Raw genomic sequence first — 23,672 nt, 5'->3', positions numbered from 1 at the left:
CCCCTGTCTCAGACAGTGAGGGAGCTGGCAGCTGGAGGCGGTAAACTGCTGATCTGCCACACTGAAGATTTGTTATGGAGCAGTAAAATCTTGTTAGTCTACCAATTGCCACGACAAACTCAACATACCTATTTCTGTTTACACTGGTAGATGCAAATAATTACATAAACTGGTAGTTCAGAGCCTCATCCAATGGATGTTTTTCAGCAATGTAAAGAGAGTGCCCAGGTCTGGCTTATGGAGAGGAGTGTTATTATATTGAACTTCGAAGTGAATCCTTTATCCTTGAGGCATACTATACCATGTGACTCCCATTAACTTTAAGGGGTTATGCATTCTAGGAACATCAAAGTAGAACGTACCCTGAGGAAAAAAAGTCTGTCCTTGGATGCTCATGCACAGCTGCTATTGACATTAATGTAAGAGTGCACTTCTTAGCCCTAAGTATGCCTGGTTTTACTGGAACTGAGCTCAACTCTCATGGAAAAGTCTTACTGAACTTCCAGAAAATAGTAACTCCTAAGAATACATTTTAAACCATTTAAAACCAAAATCTCGTTAGACACTGAGATACTGACTGTATTACACAACAATTAAGTTCAAAACAATCAACAGCAAGTATCTCACCCTGCTTATTTCTGTAGGTCTCATCTGTCTCATTTATTGAATTGCACAATCCCACTCTTGCAGATAGAACTATTTTCAAAGAGCTGATATAAAGTGGCAGAAGCACCCATCTTTTATACTCACTGCTTGTCCAAACATTCAGGCGTTGTGGATGTACAGCTCTAGCCTAGATTGTTATGCATAGTTATCATCAGGAGCAATTAATATCCATTATTCATGAATGCAAAAAGTTGATCTCAATGTAACTTCTCTACCATAATTCAAGTTTTCCTGAGAAAGAAGCAACAGTTCCCCACACAGGTATTAGAAATTTAATTGTCTCCTGTATATCTAGCATTTTGATTAGGCATTCACACCTGTTCACAAGTTTGCACATCCTATGTGGAATTCTGCCTGTAGAGATGATTAGGCAAAGAGCTGTCTTAGCCACTCTCCAACTCAAATTCTCAACTTGTATGCCATGAGATGGGGATGGAGGACATGTATGCAGCAGGCTGAGAACATTCAGCTCTTAGTATCAAGTGTACAGAAAACTGCACAGCCTTAGTACTTCAAAATAACCTGCCATGATTTACCATAATTTACCATAATTATCTACAGCTCAGGATGTAACAGGATCTACTGAAGCAGTGGAGAATTGGAAGGTCAGAACAGGAAAGGATTTAGCAGAACTTGTAGAATTTTCCTGTGCAAAAAGGGAAACACGCTGGGGACCAGGCTGTACATAGATGTGTCTTCCAAAATGGTGGACACATCTCAAAAAAGAGAATCATATCTGATGTTATTGATGATTTTAGTCACTCTACACTGAGATATTACTTAGTTCTCCTAAAAATCAGAATCTGTTTGCTGCATTTTTGGTAGCATGACAGTGTAGGAAGAAAGCATAAATAAATAATGAAGTGCCCTGTAGACTAATACACTTGCTATTTCAAAAGTATTTCCAAGTATATATTTTAGGATGACATGCCATTAAAATAAAAAATTAATAAAGAGAAGCAATAAAAAAGCAATATATTTCATTTCACATTATATACATCTAGGTAACTTGTCACTGCCATACCTTACCAGAGGGTGACAGGGGGAACAGGATACAGGACGGAAGGACAACAGCTGTACCGTGAGATGCCTTGAATTGGAGCATTGGATCTGCTGTGCCAGACCAGAAGCACCACATGTCTTGTCCAATATTCTGTCTTTGAAAGTGACCAGCTCCTACAGAAAGTACAAGAAAAGGTCGTGGGGGAAAATTACAGGATAACTTCTTTAGATGTGAGGACACTTCTTACTTAAGCAGTAAAGTAAAACATAGATGATTTATGCCTCTAAGCACAAAGATTTTGAGCCTTTGTATTTCTTTATACTATCTTAAATATAATCCAGGCCATTCCTTCACAAGATTTTCAGGTTAAAGGATCCCTACTATGGCAAGAAATGTTTTTGTTTCTGTTTTTATTTGCTATTAAAAAGCATTAGTGCTGCCAACGAGGACTGAAGCACAGGGTTTATTTTTTGTGTTTGTTTTGAGAAGTAGCAGGAGACACTTGACCTTGAAGAAAAACACAAGGCAGAGTAGAAGGAGACCAGAATAAGGTCTCCTTCCAGAATAAGGGTTGAATTGTCTTTGTTTTTGAGTATCTTTCATCCTCTGGAGGTCCCAACACATTGGCTGAAAAGTGGATGTGTGTGTGTGCTTGTAATTGTATGAGTTTCTTTATGTGCATAATCTTTACAGAGGAGACTTAAAGACAGGCAAAAAGGGATTCAACAAAGGTTCTACATCAGCATGCTTGATGAAGGCAGAAGTTGTCTAATTTTTATCACATCTATTAAAAAGTCAATAGCAAATTTCCACATCTTTGCCAAGATGAAGGAGTCTTTTATAAAAGAAAATATGGCACTATAAATTGAATTTGTCAACATGTTACTGAATTACTGACCAGGAGACCAGAAGACATGTGAGTTAGGTGAGTAGATTTGCCAGCCCTTTGAACATCCAGCACTTCTGCTGAAGAGCCCTACAAAGATATGCCAGCTTCAAAAGTTTAGTGCACATTTGCAAAATGCATAATCCAGAGAACACTTCAGACAGAGCTCCCTAAGGGCTACCTTTGTGTTTATAAGTATTCAGCCGAATTTCTAAATCAGAGGAATGGAAACTTACATTTAGCAGAAAGGTTCTCAGGAGCATGGACACTTTTAAGCTCAATCTTAATGACTGAGTCAGAAACTTTAGAGAAATGGAGAAATCTGCAATGGTAATCATTGCCCTGCCTTCCACAGTCACAGGAGCCACAATCAGTCTTTCAGCCTAGGATATGAACTTCTCTAATCAAAGCCTTAACAGGTCAAATTAAAAAAGGTTTTGAGACACTGACGGGGACTGAAAAGATGTGAATCAAGCACAATCTCAATTCCTTTTCAATTCTGAACTGTTAGCTTTGCTACACTGTGCGATGCTATTCCAAGGGTTGTTCCACAATCACTAAATCAGTTTATGAAAAGCTTCCTACTACATTTGAGAGACAGTGACTAAATACACAACAAAGTATAAGTGGAATGGAGTTCTGAGGTGAGGACCATTACAAGGTATTTAGTGTTGCCTCAAACTTGGCCATTTGTAAAGCCTGGAAGTATTGTCCAAGGTTTGTGTCAAAGTCTGGAGCATTATTCTGCTCTGGGAAGACAGTTTCAACAGCTCGAGTCACAGGCACTTGAATGCAGAACACACGATTAATCACCAAAAGAAGTTTGACTCTTACCAAGCACCACTTCTTCACCCAGCTATAGTTAGAAAGTGCAAAATGCATGTGCCCTAAATTTTGCTTCAAAAACCATTGTCAGTAACAGTTGTACACCAACTCAACACAATCATTTCACAACGGCCCCTCTGATGTTAGGTACAAAGCTACTCTGTTTATATCTATTCACAGACAGAACATTTGCAGCACATAAGCTGTTGGAGAAGTACTAGTTCCTTTCCAGTTAAAACAAAACTCAAGATTTCAGTAACTCTGTGATTACACTTTATGCATCTCTATCTACATTTTCCTAGGGAAATTACCATATTCAAACAAAGAAACAAACACGAAAGAGGCATTATTGGAGGATATTCTTAGATTAAATAATCAACACTTCATTAGGTAGTTCCAATTTTCCAGCTATGAAGGCTGAAGCACTCCACACTGAAACTCACAAAATCTCCAAAATGAGGTATTTTAGAATTTCTTTTCTGTAAAAGTTTGTGTCAATCAGCTTCACAACACAGCAGCTTCTCTCCACATAACAACACATTTCACATATAAGACTGTTTAATAGAGAAAAAAAATATATATGTATAGATGCTGCACAGTTGTCAATCTACTGATCTGGTGAGAGGGACTTCAAGTGGAAGCAACATAAAGGGCTGTAAGGAAAGCAATGTGAAAACATGCAAAGCAGCATTGAGGAAGTGGGGGTGAGTAGAGCAAGTGCATATGGAAAAAAAAGTAAGAAATGGATGCAAAATAGGCAAAACGTGGGTTTTTTTTTTTTTCAGAGATGACAAGAAGGGTTTCAACTAAAGACTTTAATCAGGTAAATGTGCATTGCACACACTTAACCAAATAGCAAGAATGTACTGGAAATGAAAAGCAGGTAGGTCCAGGAAAACATGTACCTCCAGGAGGCAGGAGGCACAGAAAAGCAAGAGAAAAAAGAAATCCAGTTAACAGAGAAATACAGCTAAAGAAGAACTTTCTATGTGGAGAAGTTGAATGTTTGAAATCAGCTTGAAAAAGCTGATAAAAAATGTCTACAATGCAGATAAATTCTTTTTAAATACAGCTCACTTGAAAGAGGCAGTGAGGGCTGAATGGGGAGGATAAGAAATTTCAGATTTATTACAATTAATGTTTTGATTCTGATTTTGTTGAGTTAGAAGCAAAAATTAAGTGTGTTAGGAACCACAGGTCTTCATGTGATAGAGCTGTAATTTAGAAAGGCTTGAGGTAGAAATATACATCTGTGCATTTTAGTGCAAAGAGGTAAGAAGAGAATGAGAATTCATTTTGCCTTGCAGAGTCTTGAATTCACATAGACTACATTTCAAAATACATAACTTAAACAACTCTTCCTACAATGCTTAAAACTGTATTTAACTTGCTTTTCTCAATACTTTATTCTCAAGGTCATTTACACTCACAGACATAGACATCCACACACATTTTGTTGCTTAAAGCTAATTTACTTTTGTTGATTATTCAGCAGTGGAAGTCATATACTTCTCTCAGTAGCATCATTACCATGAATTAATAGCACTGTTCACTGTTATTTTTATTGAAAAAAATGACTTTCAACTATTATGTCTCAGCTGGAGCAATCATATGATAACTTAGGCTATCTTATTCATGCCACATCTTAAAAATAACTTGAGTGCTAACCTTAATTGCATGAATATTGTAGGATATAATAAGAGAACATAATGAAACACTTTATTTCTTTAGACATTTCCCAATATGGGTTTAATTAAACTCCCTTTCTTCTCGTTGTTGTTAATTCTGATCAAGTTTTATGAATCAATCTTAAAGAAAAGCTAAAGAGGAGATATTTTGTGTCCTAGAGGCCCAATTCTGCATTTATGATTTGTGACATTTCTGTGATATTTCAACCAGAGATCTCGGTGTGTAAGGGCAGAGGGATTTGGCCTTGGCAAAAAATAGATAAAGATAAATCAGCTTACCTCTCCTGGGGACTCCATAACAAGGACCAAGAATATATTGATTGCTGGAGCACAGAGCAAGGCACAGTGTGGGAACGGGGATGCCAGCCACTCACTGTTGTCAGCGCACACTCCCAGGGCTGCCAGTACCTGCTCCCAAGGCAGTGGCAGCCCCCTGCCATACTGTGTGTGAGTGGGGAGGAGCTGTCTGGGTGCCCATGGGCCTGGCTTGGGGTGGCAAGAGATCAATCTGGCTTATTCTTGGTTGTAATCAGCTCCTACCTAAAGGATGCAGGAAAATTATTTAGGAGGAAAACAGTGCTCTAAAAGAAGTCACATCAGCCCACACACTTATTTGTAGCAAGCAAAGGGTGCATGGATTTGATTTCTATCCTCTGCTTGATACAAAATTTGCCATGATGGACCTTTCGCCCATTAGAGGTAATGGCTCATTTCTTGCTGGCTCCTGTAGCAAGGGATTCTCAGCTCCTCGCCTGTCTCAAGAATAGCCATGACAAAAGCCAGACTAATGCAATCAGCAACCAGGAAAACAATTGCAAAACAAGGCAGTTTTCCTTTTGAGCAAAATAAAACCAAGCATTTGTTTTTTCACCTTTCTCTTGGGTTCTTCTTTTTATAAAGTGATCACAAGTTAAAACACAGAGGAACATTGCACACAAATCCAATAAAGTTTGGAATCCGCAGCTACAAGCAATACCAGGGGATTTCCACCCAATATATTTGCCAACAAATCAATAACAAGAGTAAATCCTTCTGCAATGAGGACAATCAAATGCTCACTAACAGGTACTATCGCCAAAATTAATATAATCCCTCAAGTGTCAAAGTTAATACCAACGGAAGCTTATGCTTCACGTGTGATAAGCTGAAGGATATTTCTTAATAATGGTTTAAATAAAAGGAAATTGCATGGAGATTTTGAACTAAATGATCCTGAACTGACTTGGCTCCACTAAAATCTCTTCTTTCTAGAGATGCTCTGTTTTCTTATCCAAGGGAGCATGCTGGTCTATCAGGGTTGTTATGCTAAAACCAAAATGAATTCACAGGGCTTTTAATCTAGAGGCCGTCTAAAAGTGGCTTTCTTTTATCAGGATGCTTACATGCAAATTCTTTCCTGACCTGTGGAAGTTGTTCATTCAAGAGTTTATTCCACAGCCAGTCAACTATGTAAACTTCCAAGTCTGTAGAGTGGATTTACTATTGTTATTTAAAACAAACACTTTCAATTTGTTAATAATTTCTCATCTGGACTGTGATTAAATGAAAATAATGTTGGAAATCAAATCTCTTCATCTGAGAGAGCCCACTGGGGATATGTTGTGATTTGGTTATGTTTTAGGCAAAGCAGTATTTGCTGATTTTTTATGTTTGTACACAGTCCAACTCTAGAGTTTGGTCACTCTCTACTTCTCCTGAGCAAATTATCTTTGGGATGTTCCTCTCTCCCCAGTTGGTGAAGTACCAGTTCTTGTATCAAAACGCATGTAACAAATTAATAATATCAAAGCAGCTAAAGTAGCCCAGAACTACTCCCTGCTGTCTCAAATCAGGCAGAGGTAGGCAGGGGAATTTGCCTCTACCTTTTCTGATTAATATTTTCTAGCACTTAGCAAGTAGCTTAGAGGCTCTACATTTCCAGGAAGGACAGTGTCACAATTAAGATATTTACTAGGTTTCAGGAAGTTCACTTGCAGACTTACCACAGGTCCTGAGAACACATCCCCCATTGCTCTTTGTTTCACTAATCCATACTCAGAAAGATAAATCCCTTCACAAAATGCACAGTTAAATGCATTTCAGAGCTGGGGTAGGCTCCAGAAGTTAACAAGAGCAAGCAACATTCATCCTGCATATTTCGCATCAGCCAGTCTTTAATTCGGGAGCCTACAAAAGAACATTCAGGATTTTGCAGAGGCATGTGGAAAAGGGGCTATGTGCAAGCTGGTTTCATTAGCTAAGTGTGAGAAAGCAATGAAACATGAGACACTGCAGTTTGCCAGGAGAAGCAGCGGTTCTCTTCCTAACTAGCTGTTATTGTTATGGTGGTAATGAGCAAGATCAGTATTTTGTAATTAGCAGAAGGGAATTTGAGATGCCAGACTGATGAGTCACAAGTTCAAAGAGTAGGTGTTTGAAGGATATATACGACATATAACAATAACAAGCTGCCTTTCACAAAAGGCTTCACACCTTAGTAATGGCACTCTAAAATAGGCATAGGGTAGATGTTTTTACTGAGCAATGTGTTATCGAATTGAAAAGTGTTTCTCAGGTATAGTCAGAAAAAGGGGTATGGAAAAGGGATGCTCCTTTGCAGTAACACCTTTCTAGACAGAGAAACTGAATTATGGTTATAGAATATAAGATAAATAAGATGGGGTTTTATACATGTATCAGTGAGGACAAAGCATTTAAGAGAAAAAAATCTGCTATTTAAAGTAGATTGTCAAAGAATGGATCACACTGATTCTAACCTGACTGTGCTGGTATGTGGGTCTCTAGCATCATGAGGGAGAGAGAAAGCAAAATGGTTAATCAAGAAATGAAGACTTTGCATCTCATTCTGGATCTCCTGAAAGCATACATCCATCAACATGCTTCAGCTTAAAACTGATTTATGCTGCTCTTCATATTGTCAAAAACTTGATGCCTGGGTGATTGATAAAAAGCTAGTAAAGAAACACATGGAAATCCTTAACACCAGCTTGTGTATGAAGTGTGCTGCGGTGTTTGTGCTCATGACTTTATACCATCAACCATAGAAATCTTTTGAAAGTATTTTATGGGTTGGTCCTGCAAGAGTTGTCTATGTGCCTGGTTCAAAAAAAGATGAGCAGTCTCCTTTGCATCATTAGGATTCACACACTCAAAATTAGCCATGTGAGTAATTTTTTTTCTTTGTAGACTAGGCCTTTTGCAGAACTAATGAGACACCAGATGGCTGGATGGCACTGAACTTTAGAAGATGAATAAAGAGTAATTGTGGAAATTATCATCTGGTAAATCACATTACAATCCCATGGAAAATAATGGAAATGAGGGACTTTTTTATTATTATTAAAGGAAAGTAAGCAGCTGACAGCAGAAGCATGGGCAATAAACAGCAGCGAGTAAAATGATGATCCCAGACGTACACACCGGCACATGGGGTGACTGCAGTGGGGGTCACAATTCTGTAACACACGGCTATTTGGATTATTTTTCCAATCAATCTCAGTTAGGTTGGAAACGAGCACTGTCTCATGGATTTAAAATTGGCTGACAAGATACAAATGGAGGGCAAGGATAGATGGTGGGAGACCGAGCTTAGAAAAAAACCACAAAAGCAAAGCTAATGTTTAAACACCAGAACAATTTGACTGATGAGGATTATCTATGAGAATTATGCAATGTAACTGTACATTGACCACGGATGGTTTGGTAACTGTCACCACGGTGGCTGAGAAGCTGAAGAGAGTGGGCTGAGAGAATGATGAAATACAGAAATCAGAAATAATGGGATATTACAAAAGTAAATGGGTGTGAAGGAAAGTGCCCTAACTAGGAACCATTTCTAATTAGAAATAGTCTCCTGAAATAAAACTTGTGTGATCCATAGAGTGGTTTTAAAAATTTTTAGGTGGCAAGAAACACCTTGAATCAAGTCCCTTAACGGACAGGGAAGTTGAGGCAGAGAAGCCTCCTTCCCTGCCATGACACACACATTTACCTGCTGGTCACTTAAATTTATCCCTATTCTGGAATTATTAGTTCTTCATCTATTTACTTCCATTAAGTTACTGATCATTACTACCATGTGAGCAAGAGAAGGAAGTCAGCCTTTAGCAGTCCAGTGGCCATCCCCACGAGGCCATCCACCCTTTCCTGCCTTGTCTGCGTGGCAAAGGAGCCCTCTGTATCCACAAATGAGCAGGATTTAACTCAGCAATGCAGATCAAACAGAGAAGGAGCATGAATTGATTAGTCATGTCCTCATGTAATGTGTATTGACCCTTTCACTTGTTCCTTAATCCATATTGATAAATAATTTTCCTCCACACCCTCTGTCTTCTCTTTGTCATATTATCACGCCACTGGTTTAGAACCACTAGTATTCAAAGACGAAACTATGAATAAAGCTCTCAAAAAGTCACTGATGTAGAATTCTGTATTGCAAATAAGCTCAGCAAGATCATCTTGGTTTCTGATATTCCCATCCAACAGGGCCCCCATAACCTGAGGACTCTTCCAAACACAGCAAGTAGCTGTGACGGGAGCCTGTGAGTACCATCAAGGTGACGACATCTGCTCAAACCAGAAGTCACAACTACTTTTACAATTTGAAAATGTGAGGTAAAACCAAATCAATAAACCTACTGAGGCTGTTTCTGAGAAAGAAGAAAGAAAGGAGGAAAAAGCACAGAGGTGAAGATTTCACAAGGTACATTAGTAACAACTACAAGGCAGCCTTCAGCTATTTTTTATCCCCAGCTGCACTCCCTCAATTCTGCCAGCTAATGCTGAAGCACTACTTATTGATTCACACACTTTCTATTCCACTATAATAAGAAATGTTCCTTTATATTTAAAATCAGAACAATGAGATCCCAGGTTACACTTCCCTCTCTAATGTTTAAGTAGATGTGGGGTTTTTTTGACTGAAATGCAAAAAGTTATTTCAATGTCCAATTAATCAGAAAAGCTTCAGGAAGACCACAGGGAATTTGAAGAATTACTTTAACTGGTCAAAAGGAAAATTCTGTTAATCTAGCATAAAAATTGAGTGTTTTGGGTTTTTTTTTCCTCATTGCATGGTCACACCTTGAGAATATGTCTGTTATTATTACCAACTGACATTTTAGTTTTAGGAGGGTATCAATACTGCCAGAAGACTAATTTTTCCAGTTTCTGAATCTAAATGCAAATAGATCTAAATAACCATCATGCCTGCAAGCCTTAACAATTTGCCTGCCTCCAGAAGGCTGAATATTTTATTGTACAGAAGCAAAATGATATTTCACACTATCCCTGTCTATCTGAAACTTTCCCAGCTGTGTCAGTTTCCAAACAGGAAATCTGACTGGGTTGCTGTCCAAGTCTGCTCTCAATATGCATCAGCTACTATGAAAAAGATTTTAATCACTAACAGTTGGCACAAACAAACTTCCAAAAGTTGATAAAGGGATTAAATCATCAAACTCACCTCAGTCTCCAGGTACTTGTGGATTTTTGCTCTATGACTGTTTTGCTACTTGAGTGGGCAGAATGTGGGCCAGGGTCAGCTGACAGTTTCTTGCCAGAGGAAGATGGTTCACAGGAGGACAGTTCTTCCCAGAACCTTCCACAGTGTCAGCAGTGCTACTGACACCTCCTGGGAGTCCAGAGAAGCCACGCCTAAATTTCCAAATAGCCTTGCAAAGCTCTCATATCAACCACTGCATTTCTTACCTGAGAAACAGCACACACCACAGAAGAGCCATTCTGCTAGCTGTGAGGGGTGTTCTCACCATATCCCACTAATTAAGTGTTTTTTTCCTTAGTTTCATTCATCCTAATGCATCCCTATTACGTGTTTTCTCTTCAGCCCTCCTATATTTGCTGCTCAGCTCTCTCCCCCTTTCTAATGTATTTCTTTTAGTCACTGAGAGTCTGATACTTTGCATGAAATCAGAAAAGAGTACCTCACTAAGCCAGCCCCACGTATCTGTCCAACTTATACACGTAGGTCTTGCAAGGAACTTCTCCATAAGCCCTCTGAATCCAAGACAACTTTTTTCCAACAGCTCTGTCCTGCAGTGGAAATTAATTGTCTGTTGTCTTGTGAGTCTGCCTGGACCTTTGGGATTCCACAGATGGAGTCCTTGACTTATATTTACAGGAGAGAGACTGAGGCAGGTAAAGCCCCAGCAGCTTGCTGTGTACCAGATCCCAGCATGAGATGCAGTAATGACCTGTCAGGGAAGCAGGTTGTGCACCACCAGCCTGTGAAATACCTTGGGAGACTCTATGAACTCAACATGCCTTTAGGCAAGAATAAAGTCGCATGTCATTTAAATATTGTTTCATGTTTTCGTTTTAGGGTGCCTCACCCCTTTCTTTTGTCTGTTCTAATCTCTATTTATAAAGTGTTTCAAAATAAAGTCCTGAAAAGACCCTTCCAGCCTTCCTACTGAAGGGCTGGTGTCATGAAGGCCTTGGGTTTTTTTCACACTGCACTCCCTCCTCATCTCAGCACAGGCTTGAAAAGACAGTCAGTAAAAAAAATGGTTTTGATAACTGTTATCTGATGGTTTTAAACAGGAATTGAACAGTTTGTTTTCTTATCTTCACAACTTGGCAGCCCTTTCCAAGTTAGAAGTGTGTGTCCACGTGGGAGCAGCTTGTAAATAGTCCTGGAGAAGAAAGGAAATCTAATTTCATACCCTTAGTGTAATAGGATGGTGCACAACACAAGGACAGTGAAACCTCCACTGGAGGTAACTATAAACCCTGAGTCCTTTACTTGCCAGTGCCTTTGCTGATTTTCTTTTTTCTTTAAGCAAACAGCAGCTCTGCCATTTCTGTGATGTTGCATATTTTGGTTTTACACCTGCAGCACCAATGTTTGTTCCCAGGTACAACGCAGATTGCCGAAATCCTCTCTGCCGGGGTTGCTGATGATCTCTGTTGCTCTGCCCCCTGCCAGCTCCTGCTCCAGCACAGCCTAGGAAGGGCTGAGGCAGCTCATCCCACTGCTGCCTGAAGCCTGCGACTTTGAGTTGGCTCTGAGGCCATTGCAAGTCTTGGGGTTGCCAAGATTGTGTGATTTGTCACAGTCACACAAGAAGGGGCAAATTGAACTTCCTTTCTTATGAAGAAATACAATAAATACAGGTAAGAGCCTGTCCTTACTTTGTGGGGAGCGATTTCCATTTTCTAGACACCATAGTAATTTCTACCCCCATAAAGCATTGTCCAGAAGAAACTTTTTCCCTTGTATGCCCCACTCCTGTTAAAAAGGAGGACCCAAGTACACTCAAGAATCATAAATAGCCTAAAAAAAAAATCTCTCTGCGTACAAAAGTGCTATAAATAACTCACAGAGATGTGAGTCAGATGGGAAAAAAAATGCAGTTCAGATATCTGTAAAGGCCTGCACTAAAATGGTTTTAATTTCCATGGAATATAAAATAGAAGTGCAGACATGCACTCCATTTCCCCAGCAAGCTCTCACTGATAACAGCAATTCATAAGCTTTGTCACTTGGAGCTATACATTGTTCCACTCAATTGAGAGCTAAAAACCAATGTCATAGACAAGAGGCACCTCTACCAGCAAACCTGCCACTGTGGTTTTTAATTCCATCATTAGAGAGAGTGCATCCTTACAAAGCTGAATTAGCAGTCTTTCCACAGAGAGCTGCAACAGAGAGGCTACACAGGGAATCAGCTCTTCGGAAGAAAAAAGTCAAACTACTTTGATCCAAAACTTCTGGGCCTCTCTTTCTTGAAATGGGCTCTGAGGCCAGGAATATATGGCTTATCAAAATAATTATATATCTATATATATTATTGAGCAGCACAACATAACATCTACATATCTTGTTAAAATGTTCAGTGAGTCACTCCTGCCCTACAAGTGCATCATTATATCCTCTCATCCTAAATACAAACAGCTGCAGAGAGATTTTTGCCACACTTCACATCTATCAAGCACAGATGTAGCAGCCTCCTTTTGGCAGCACACATCCTTTCCTGTATTTGAATTGTCTCCCAGGTACATAAATGAAGATGGGATTACGTCTTTGCTGGAGCAGCAGGTAAATGAATCACAAAAAAGCCCCAGTCAGTGTGTGGATAAAACACGATCATTTACCAGGCTTTGTGTCTAAATGGAGAGCTACAGAGAAATGGTCTGACTTGAGAAAGCAGTGGAAAGAAACTGATGGAGTGATGACTATTTTTAAAAAACAGGGTCTTAATCCACAGATTCACTATCTAATTTAACTTTTGAAACGTGCTCCTCGCTATTCTTGTCTATTCACATAAGCAAGGAAAAGTATGATTGTGAAGGGGTAAAGATGGCAGCTCTGTTCCATAATGTATTCAGCCAAGGTGCCCTTATTCATGTATTATACACATGGGCATTTTTAATATGCAGGTTGCAGCTATTTAAAACCTTGCTAATGCTTCATGGAAAAAAAGAAATGAATCAGTCTGCTGAGATTTCACCTATACAGCATGTCTTTTTTCCCCCTCACTACTTTATAACTAGTGACATTTGCACTAATGCTGAATCTTTGTCACTAAAGAGTTTGTCTGAGTTTGCTCAGAGATGCTCAGCTGAACCTTAGAATCATTTCAGCTGGAAGAGCCCTTTTAAGCTCAGGGAGTGCAGGCTTTGTCTCAGCCCTACCAACCACCAGCCCACTTCCCTCAGTGCAACATCCACCTGATCTCTCGGTGTCTATTGTTGCTACAAACTGGTTTCTGTTTTCAGAGAGAGCGAGTTTCTAGGTTTCTAAACATGGGAACTATGTCCTACTTTTTCTCAGGTTGAGCAGTGCAGTTGTCAAGAACTGTGGGTTTAGTCCACTGTAAAACTAACAAGATTTCAATCTGCAGATTGGCATCAGTGTTGTATTCACACTGAGTGGGTCTAATACGAGCCTCAAAAGCACTGGCTGACCTGCGCATCCCAGTACTGGTTATCAGAAAGGAAACTTTCTTCTTTCTTATTCTAAGCTGCATTGCATCTAAACAAGAACAGTCAGCCCTGGTCTGTTTGATACTGTTGCAGTAGTAAATGCACACAGATACTGTTCAATTTATTTCAGCCATTTTCCAGACAAGAGATATTTGCTGGCTGATTCTGTTTGGCAAGACTTTTAGGCATTTGCAAGTACATACCAGCAAATTTCTAAACTATTCAAGATTATCAACTATTGTATCCCTTTTAAGGGAATTACTCAGGTACAGAAATACAGACAACAGTTAATACTATGAGCACCACACAACTGATGGACAGCATTGAAATGTTCTCAGCCAGTTGCATAAACTGTAATTCAGTTTTTAAACAAAAGATCTCTGGCTCATCAGCATATGAATTGTGTTAATATCACAGCTCCTCTGCCTCTTTTGACTACCTGTGGTTACTACACTACCCACAAGAAATAAGATATCATGATCTATCTGAAATTATAGGTCAGATAGTCACTGTTTGTTGAAGAGCAGCAATCTCCTGGGTTCAAAGTCTTACTCATCTCTGCTTGCCCTCTGCTCAAGGGTCCTAAAAATAAACACATTTAAAGTTTGACATGGCCCTTGCACAAGCTTTTACTTTTAGGATAGCAATTTAAAACCAGCATAGGTCAGCAGAAAGGGGCCAGAATCATCCTCTTAAACAGGCAGCAGTTTGTAGCTGCTGGAAGAAGGAGGTCACAGTTCTTGCCCTTTTTCCCAAGTTACTGCTGCTCTTGTCATGAGTGACCACTACCAATTAACAGACTCACTGGACATCTCAGCAGAAGGGGTAGAAAGTGAATTTAAGGGTGACTAAGTATTTATTGTCTTAAGAAAGGTCATTCCCATACCCTAGACAAGAGTTGTTAATACTCCTGTTTACATAGAGGCCAAATAAATGCATGATGCACATATACACCGCTTAAAGAAAGATAACAGCTGTAAGTAACTTCACTACATGAAAGCTATAATATCTGCAAACTATTCATTGCCATTGTTAGCATTACTGAAATATTAAATATGAAAAGTGTAAGACATTTCACTATGTGGGCTGCAAGACTGCTTGAAGTACTATCATTTTTTTCATCAATCTGGTCACCCTTAAGACACATTGATGTGGAAGAGCAGAATCGCAGGTGCATTGCTACACTTTGTTAGCTTTATTCTACAGCAGTGGAGCCTATGACAACTTCTTTCTCCCAACAGCAGTTGGGAATCATTCTCAGCTGTAGATATTCTTTCTTTTCCTGCTCAGAATAAGGCAATCTGAGGCAGCTATCTTTCTTTTTTTTAACAAAAAATAGATGTTATCCAGAGTTGGGAGAATACAGCAGTACCTGACTGAACCTCTGTGATATTACAACCATCATGACTGCTGTATGTGTGACAAAGCTGACATCTGACTCGTGGGTTTTTCTGTTTGAATCAACTATAGATAGAGCTCATGCTGACACACCAGCAATACCACACCAGAACATGCTGCAGCACTTCAGCTCAGTCATCTCTCCCTGAGCCTATAAAACTTTTTTAATGAAATAGCATGAGATGTTTCAAATAATGCAACTGAAGGTACAAACTAAATTCTGCTTTCATTCAGTGCAAATATGGTAAGCAATGAACTGTGTTCTCAGTTCTGATACCTCTTCATGCAGGTTGAACTTCCATTTTTCTATTATAGAAATGATAAAGAGACATGGAGAGACACAACTGCTCTACAACCACGATTGTCACTGTAGCTGTGACATAACATGCTTGGAAGTACTAGTTTGAGGCAGAAACAGTAAACAAATTTTGTCTAGTAAAGTACAGAGTCCTTGCCACAATGACAGCAGCAAATCTGCATTTACAGGCCATCACTACCAGGCTGAAATCAGAAGTTCCAGTTCAGCAAAATAACATGCACTAAATTTTCCCACATCACAAAAAAGTTTGTTTAAGTCTTCTGAGTTCTTTATTAAGAAATCAATTCCTGTCAGCCGTTCATCTGACAAGCCAACCTCTCAGGCTAACAGCAGACAAATAACTTTGTGTGCTTTGCTCTGCCACATCCTATGAACAAGCTCCTGAAGGGGCAGCTACACAAGTATCTGTGAAGGTTCCCTTTCAATCTCTTCTTTTGTCATAACACCCCAAAAGTAAGAGATAATATCAAAGTGCTGATATTGCTGCTTAGCAGGCAAAGCCATGCAGCCTCATTGCACCCTTCTTCCCCTCTGTCTTCAGACCCAGATCTTGCTTTTTGTCTTCTACCCAGACTGCAAGTTTTCTAAGGCATTAACTAAAAGGAGAAGCTCCATAATGCCCGTGTGTCTTGGGTGCTACAGTGTTTGAATAATAATCATACTAGTAGCATCTGCTCAAGAAGAAGTGAGATTGGCAGTCAGATCCTTACGTAGTCAGAAGAACAAATACTATAGTGATGTTTTAAAATGACATTGGTGTTCTGTTTACAGTTAGTAAAATCAGAGGGAAGCTTAATGCAGCTCTAATGAGTAAGACAGAAGGAAAACGGAGCTTAAGACCTTGACCTGGAAATCAGGAAACATTTCCCCAGCTTGGCCTTTAACAAGCAGAGTATAGAAAAGTAGCAAATAAAGGCATCAGGGCTAATGCGCAGGATTTCATGCCATACATCACCATTTTACTTTGGTTGAACTGCAAAGAGAAATCCAAACACTAAAGGGGGAAAAAAAGAGATCATGTTAAAAATGCTGTGTATTTTTTTATTTCTTTTGTGACATGCAGCTACTGGAACAGAGAGTTTCAAATTCTGATGACAGTAAGTGATGCTTTCATGGGATGCATTATTCAGTAGCGTACCCTGAAATATCAGCTTTTCCTACTGATGGTACTCCACAAGGAGAGAAGAGCTGATCTTCAAGGTTCAGATTGAAGGACTGTGACTTAAGTTTGCATTTACTATCCTTTTCATCTCAATTCCTGAGATGCTACCACTGTGAAATTCAGATACGGATTAGGACAGATTTGTAATCTATTTTTGAAAGATGTAGGAGAGGTATGTAAAGTTAAAACTCTTCATCCTGGTGAGCCATTTAGCTTTTGAACCTTTTCTCTTTTTTTTTTTCTGGGAGAGGTCCTGCAAATCTACCTGGGAAAATCAGGATGACAGTGAAAATTGACAGAGAGGAAGCAAGAGACCCAGTTCAGAGGCAGCGTCATAACCTTCTTGTGACTCAGCCCTGGGCATATTGCTGGGATGGATGTGTCCAGCTCCTACTATTTCACTATTTAACCACAACTAACTTTGAGGGAAGAAGAATTGATTTGGTCATTTAGTTAATTGAAATGCTTAAAGAAAAGTTTCTGTTTACACTGGAAGCCAAGTCTTTCATGAGAAGCTTTGTCCATCTTAAAAGAGAGCTCAAAAAGCAGAGGAGACACGATGGTAGCCATTAGAGAGCGGGAGGATGAATGTGAAGTGCTGCTTTGCCTGTCTCAGGAGAGCAGCTGCCAAGCACACTTGAGAAAGAAATCTGAAATCAGACATCTGTATGTGCATTGCATCCACCATGTTTGCTCTGAGGAGAGAAAACCATATGAAGCAAGACAGCAAAGGTGAAATCCAGCAAGACATCCTACTTTATTGCCATGGCAACCCCACCCTGATGAAAAGTAGAAAAACAATAAAACATCTTTAGGAAAAAAAAAATCAGTACTATCTATCAAGGGAATTGAGGAAGATGCACTTTAAGGAAGAGCTTGACATTTCCACCACTTGGTGACTCTTTGAAACAAAGGTATGGCTAAAGCGTTTGCAAGCTGCAGAGTTAGAACATATTGTACTTGATAAATTATTTAGTTTGTTTAGCAGCTGAATTCTGAATTATAAGTGAAAGCTGTAGTTACACATTAGAATCCTTAATGCGGCCGTAGCCAGACAGAATATTATTGTTGTGATTTTCCTTGATGTCTTCTGACATCTGTCATCCTTTAGCAGTAGAATTATCTTTCCTGCATTAGACTTTCCAGGCTGGGTGGATGTGAGCGTGGGTAAGTGTGTATGTGTCTTATGCAAGCATAGGTCCGAGTGTGTGTTTGTGTTTATAAAGAGTTTTATGCATTTATGACTGCTGTATCTAAATTTGCTGTCAGTTTTCATGTGAATGGAAATAGATTACATATAAGACCCATATACACCCTGCTGGGGTCAAGAGGCCTAGCAATAAAACATCTGCTGGTAAAGAAAGCAGCCACAACATCCCTTACATCCCTGTAATGAAGAGGAATCAGCATGCAAGAGAAGAGTGCTCAAGACATGCAGCCACAGGGGCAGAGGTAGGGCAGGTGGGGAGGGCTCACTCTGGGCAGTTTGTCTGCACAGCTCTTGTGGGAGTTACAACAGCTCTTAGACTCTCCCTCCCTCTGCCTGGAAGGAATTCTCCTGGAATGGAGTAGCAGCCACAGTGACACAGTCTGCTGCTCCCTGCGCTGAAGCTTTCCTGTGCTGCAGGGGACTTCCTGGCACAGGACGGTGCAGCCTGCACCTCCCCCAGCCCTTGGGAATCTCACAGAGTGCAGTTGTGGTTGCCAAACAGAATCCTTCAATTTTCATCTGTTATTTGCAAACTGGGTTTTTGTAACTAATTTGCATGGACAATGGATATTCTAATTCTGTACAGTAATGAGAAAAACAATAAGACTATCTTACCAAAGGGCACTTTTAAACCTAAATATATTGCTTTCTGTTTGAAATAGCCTGTATCTAATGTGGCTGTTATTGTTAGCATCAGCTGTAGCTAAGCCATTACAGTGGCATCTAGAGATCCCACTGCAGGTTGTAATTCCTGGGTACAAGGTGGCAGGCATGCCAAAGAATATCAAAAGAAGAATCAATCCTGTGGTGGGATAAGAAGGTGAGAAGTGATTACAAACCACTTGATTCCTAGGTCAGAATCAGTCACTTTCTCCTGTCTCTACACTTGCAACTTGATAGGGAGATCAATGTTCTTCCTTACCTCTATCTGCTTGTCCCTGTTCATACCACATGGACATCATGTGCCCTCCTGCTGCTGAGCTGCAGGTTCTTCCACCCAAGCAGTGGTGTCCCGTGGAGGAGAGAGGGGGAATTTCTCTCCAGGAGCAAAGCCCTCTGATGCCCCATCATATGAAACTCTGACTACACAACAGCAATGGCAGGTGTTCAAAAGCAGATCTAAAATATAGTCCTGCAGGAAAGTCCACGGAAGCAGTTTGACAGGCGTGAGAACGCATGTTTGAAGGGGGTGCTGAAGCTTCATCCCTTTGTAATCAGAAGGATAAAAGGCTCAGTACAGTAGTAAATTTCTGCCTTTTTTACACCAAAGGGAAGCTACAGCCTTTAGCCTCCATTCCATTCATCAAGAGACACGTCAGAGTTTAACACAATCCTGCATTAGTGAGTGATGTAAAATGGAGTTACGATCACAATAACGAGTTTTGTGTGCCTGTGAGCAGCTGGTGTGTGCCACCCCTATGCTTTGAAAAGCATAGACAGACTTTTCTTTGGCATAGCAGCACTTCAGAAACATGTTTGCTTAAAAAAACCTTCAGAGATGACATGCTGTTTGGTACCAAGGAAAATGACATCTAGGCTTTTTCAGAAATGCTTCATTCATGGGGGAAAGAAACTGACTTGTGCCTTATGGCCAAAGTCATAGAGACCTTGGATATTTCACCAAAAGACAGCATAAAATCAGGTTGCTTTGGAACAGAACTAACAACAGCTCAAACTGTCCTCACTGAGGATATGGCAGGAGCAGCATTCTCCTTGCAGTGTGTGCATCTCTCCCACTAATATTAATGAGATGTACAGCTTCCTGTATTTCCCATCAATATTAATGAGAGATGCACGTGCCACTAATGTTAATGGGAAACACACACGTGTGTAACTCCCATTAACGATCATTAGGTATCCACAGGAGAACCCTCATTAATGTTAATGAGCATTGCATGTCTATGTAATTCCCACCAGTATTAACCAGAGATCTATGTGCACGTCCTGCCCATTAGTGTTAATGAGAGGTGTACAAGTGTGTGGCTGAAACTGCCGTTAACATTAATGTGAAGCATGCAGGAGCTGACAGAAGAATACACTTTATCTTGATAACAGAAACTTGCCCTTTGTGTTTGGGTTCTAGTTCATCTTAAGGAAATGCATTCTTTTCAATTAATAATCTAGTTTGGGCATTACTTTGGCTGGGTATTAAGTACCATGCAAAATGAAGACAAAATGCAGACATCCATTTTCCAGGTGGCGTGAAGTCTCTGTCTGTGCTACAGGTCAGAGTACAGCAATGGCATTGGTTATGCTGGGGTCAGTGTGTGGGGTTGGAGAATACACACCTTCAATCTAAGTGGTTTGATCAACGTTTTCTATCTTAACGGTGATAAATCTCACCCAAGGCCATACTCTGATAGGCACTTGGGTAGCTGTGATCTGCCTCCAGCTTAGACCCTGCCAGTTATGCCGTGACATTTGTGGCAACTTCTTTCTCACATTTCGTAGTTACTTACTCATCAATCAGAGGCTGTGTGTGGAGAGAGGGCTTGAATCGTATCCCTAAGTGAAACCAGTCACTGAAATCTGCAAACTGGAAATGTGACACATCAGCCTTTGCTACTTCTGGTGGATCATGTGTGCAGACACTGAATCCTGTTACCTATCTTTCTTGTCAGCAAAAGCCCACAGACAATCAGACAGTGAGCAGAAAAGACCTCAAAGTATTCAAATTAAGATCAATGTTGAAAAAATAAGTCCCTGCAGTATTCTTTTCTACAAATATGAACAGGGCACATCACACAGGGCCTCAGAAAATCTCAGTTTCTTACCTAAAACAACAATCATTGTCTACTGACTAATAACTTTTGCCTTGCAAAGCAAGTGTAACAAAATAACATAAAAGAGCATCACATCTACTTTGCACCATGTATGTGACTTCCTAGGGCAACACTTTGGGAAGATGGGCGTTTCTGGGAGCTACACCAGTACAAGTATCTTATAATCTCCAGGACTGGTCTTATTTGTTAAGACTGAAAGGTAACTGACAAATTAAAAAGGAACTTGACTGCCCAGTAAGCCACATGTTTGTAAGGAAACCAAATCTTCTGCACTGCTACACTGTTTTGTGCTTAGAAACACTGAGGAAAATGGAAATGCAATGCTACTGCCTTTATCAGAGAGGGTTCATTTGCAAAATACACTCATGATACTGGTATATCAAGTCTAATAAATCCTTACTTCTCAACTTATCCTTCCCCAGCTTTTTTTGTCCCTTGGCTTGCAGCAGGGCCCTCAATCATGCCAGCACTGTTTATGGTACTGTGCTAGGAATTGGATGACTGAAATTACCTGTTTTAGAGAAAGCACATAGTACTGGGGTGCTCTGCTGGCTTTGTTTGGTGTCTTCTGACCAGATCATTTGAATGATTGAATTTATGAAGGACAGTTGTGTCAGTGACACAGCAGAGCAGGCTTAAAGAGCACTGTGCAAGGACAGGAACAAGCATTTTGAGGAATGTGAGTAGGCAAGAAACAACATTTCACCAAATCATACTTAGAGGTCCAGCAGTGAAAGTCCTCATGGCTTCTGGAGGCAGAAGTGCAGCATCCTCTGAATTTTGAAGGATTAAGGTCACATACTGGAGGACAACTGAAAAATAAATGAAAACCCATGGCTTATTTTTCCTGTTAAATCATTTTTAGTAGCCATCCCATCACATTCTTTAAGCCATACCTGGCTCTCAACTGCTTTATTCCTACCAACCAGAAAGCAAGGGAGTCTCAAGTCAGAGGAGCAAATACAAAATGGAAATAAAACAGTTCCAAACCTAAACAAAATAACCACAACGTGTGTTCCTGGAATGGCATGTAGCTGAATCTAGGAATAAGGAATTTAATTTGGCATTGGGCTTCACATTAACAGCAGACTAAAAACTAACAATAGTCTGCTACAAAAACCCATGACTTAGGGCTCAAATTTCCTTTCTGAGCATGTAACCTTTGTTTACACATCTGCAGCTCTGGGGCTCAGCAGTGTAATCAAGTGCCCCTGATTTTAATTAAGAGAGCAACATTTGCATATGCAAACTCCCCTCGTACTGAGGTTAATGCCTCAGCAATGCCAGTAGCTTTGGAAGAACCAAGATGACAAAAAGAGGCAAAAACCAAAACAATTCAACAATTAATCAGTTTTGTTTCGCTAAAGTAAAGGAAGGAGCAGAGGTGTCAATATGAAGCATTTTTACAGCTAGCATGGCCTGAGATTGTACTGCAGATTTTAACTGAGGAGGCATTTTCATAGTTAATACAGGATACTCATCCTGTCACAGGCTTTGAGGTATATAACTGCAGCCCAGGTTTTGTCATTATGCAGGAAAGCTAGGCACAGGTGGAACCCCTTGCAGTCTGGAGTGACTGCTGTTGACAGAACAGCTCCTTCCTCACACAATCTGAAAAGATGCTATGGTTTAAGAAGTAAACCTTTTCAGCTCAGGCTTCTGCAGGACACTCCAGCTTGCTTCTCCTTCCCTTCTGGGTCACTAGAAACATACAGGTCCTCTGCAGGGGGATGCTGACAGGAATCAGTGCAAGACAAAGCCAACTGTCTGCAGAATTTTAAAAAGACAGTAAATTCCATGTGATTAAGATAATGTCATCTAGACATTCACAGATACACCAGAAAACTAACCTTCTGAAGGAAGCACACAGGGAGTACCAGGGAATGGAAGAAATTGGGATTTTTTTCATGTTAGTTTAACTCTATGATCCTCCAGTAAAATGTGGACAGTGCCGTTAGTTCCTACTGACCTGCTTACCTCCAGAAGGAAGGTCTTTTTGAAAAGAGAGGCAGAAGCTTGGCACCATATAGCTAATGCTGCTTGGAACAATTCCCCTTCCCATGCAGGCACCTGAGTGGTTAGAAGGGAATCAGTCCTCAGAGCATGCTGAGAGAGCAGACCATGGAGATGAGCCTGCCTGTATTAACACTGGAACTGCAACATACCACAAAATATCATACAAGATGACAAGCTCCAGAGGAGCCACTGTGGTCCATTGAGTGAAATGTGCCCTTTTAGAATTGTTCAAATGCATATTTATGTGGCAGACCAAAAAATACAGAGCTGGTCTGTTGAATAAACACAGCTTTAACCTTCAGAGCTGTTACAGGCTGCTGAGTAAAAACCAAAAACTTTTAAAATGGTCTAGGTATGTATTTTCACAATATGACAGAATCACTTCAGAGAGAACTATTGTATCAGTTTGCAGGCATGTCCATGAGTGATTTCCTTTCTTTTCCTTTTTGTTTCACTGTTTAGCCTGGCTGTTACACATGCCACTTGCATAATGATGCACAATCCTTTCCAGTCTCTGGGCATAAATTACAAGAATTCTGTTGCAAATTCACCCCATACTGATATGATTTAGCTGCTGTGGTTTTAGGAAAGAGCCTCAGTAAATATTTTAACATAAGCTAGGAGAAGCAGGAATGAAAGGTGATGATGAGAAAGGTAAAGATATTTCCTATCAAATTAAGAAGAGCTGAAAAGGTATCTTTCTGCCTAGTACAAACTATAACTTTCCTTTTATTTTCTGTTCTATTTTTCATCCTGACTCCTCTTTCCTA

At 40.0% G+C, this 23,672-nt stretch overlaps 1 long non-coding RNA gene across 1 annotated transcript; it reads right to left on the bottom strand.

Annotated features, from left to right (window-relative positions):
• Positions 1 to 1,708: 1,708 nt before the first annotated feature.
• Positions 1,709 to 22,647, bottom strand: LOC133626196 (uncharacterized). The gene is made up of 3 exons (XR_009819333.1): positions 22,529 to 22,647; positions 21,603 to 21,698; positions 1,709 to 1,842 (listed from the first exon to the last, which is right to left on the bottom strand). It is a non-coding gene; the product is annotated as an uncharacterized LOC133626196 (long non-coding RNA).
• Between the last annotated feature and the right edge of the window lie 1,025 nt (positions 22,648 to 23,672).

This window comes from Colius striatus, chromosome 10 (genome assembly GCF_028858725.1).
Source record: "Colius striatus isolate bColStr4 chromosome 10, bColStr4.1.hap1, whole genome shotgun sequence".
Classification (NCBI taxonomy): domain Eukaryota; kingdom Metazoa; phylum Chordata; class Aves; order Coliiformes; family Coliidae; genus Colius; species Colius striatus.
The sequence above is the reverse complement of the archived record's forward strand: the minus strand, read 5'-3'. Positions and strand labels throughout refer to the sequence as shown.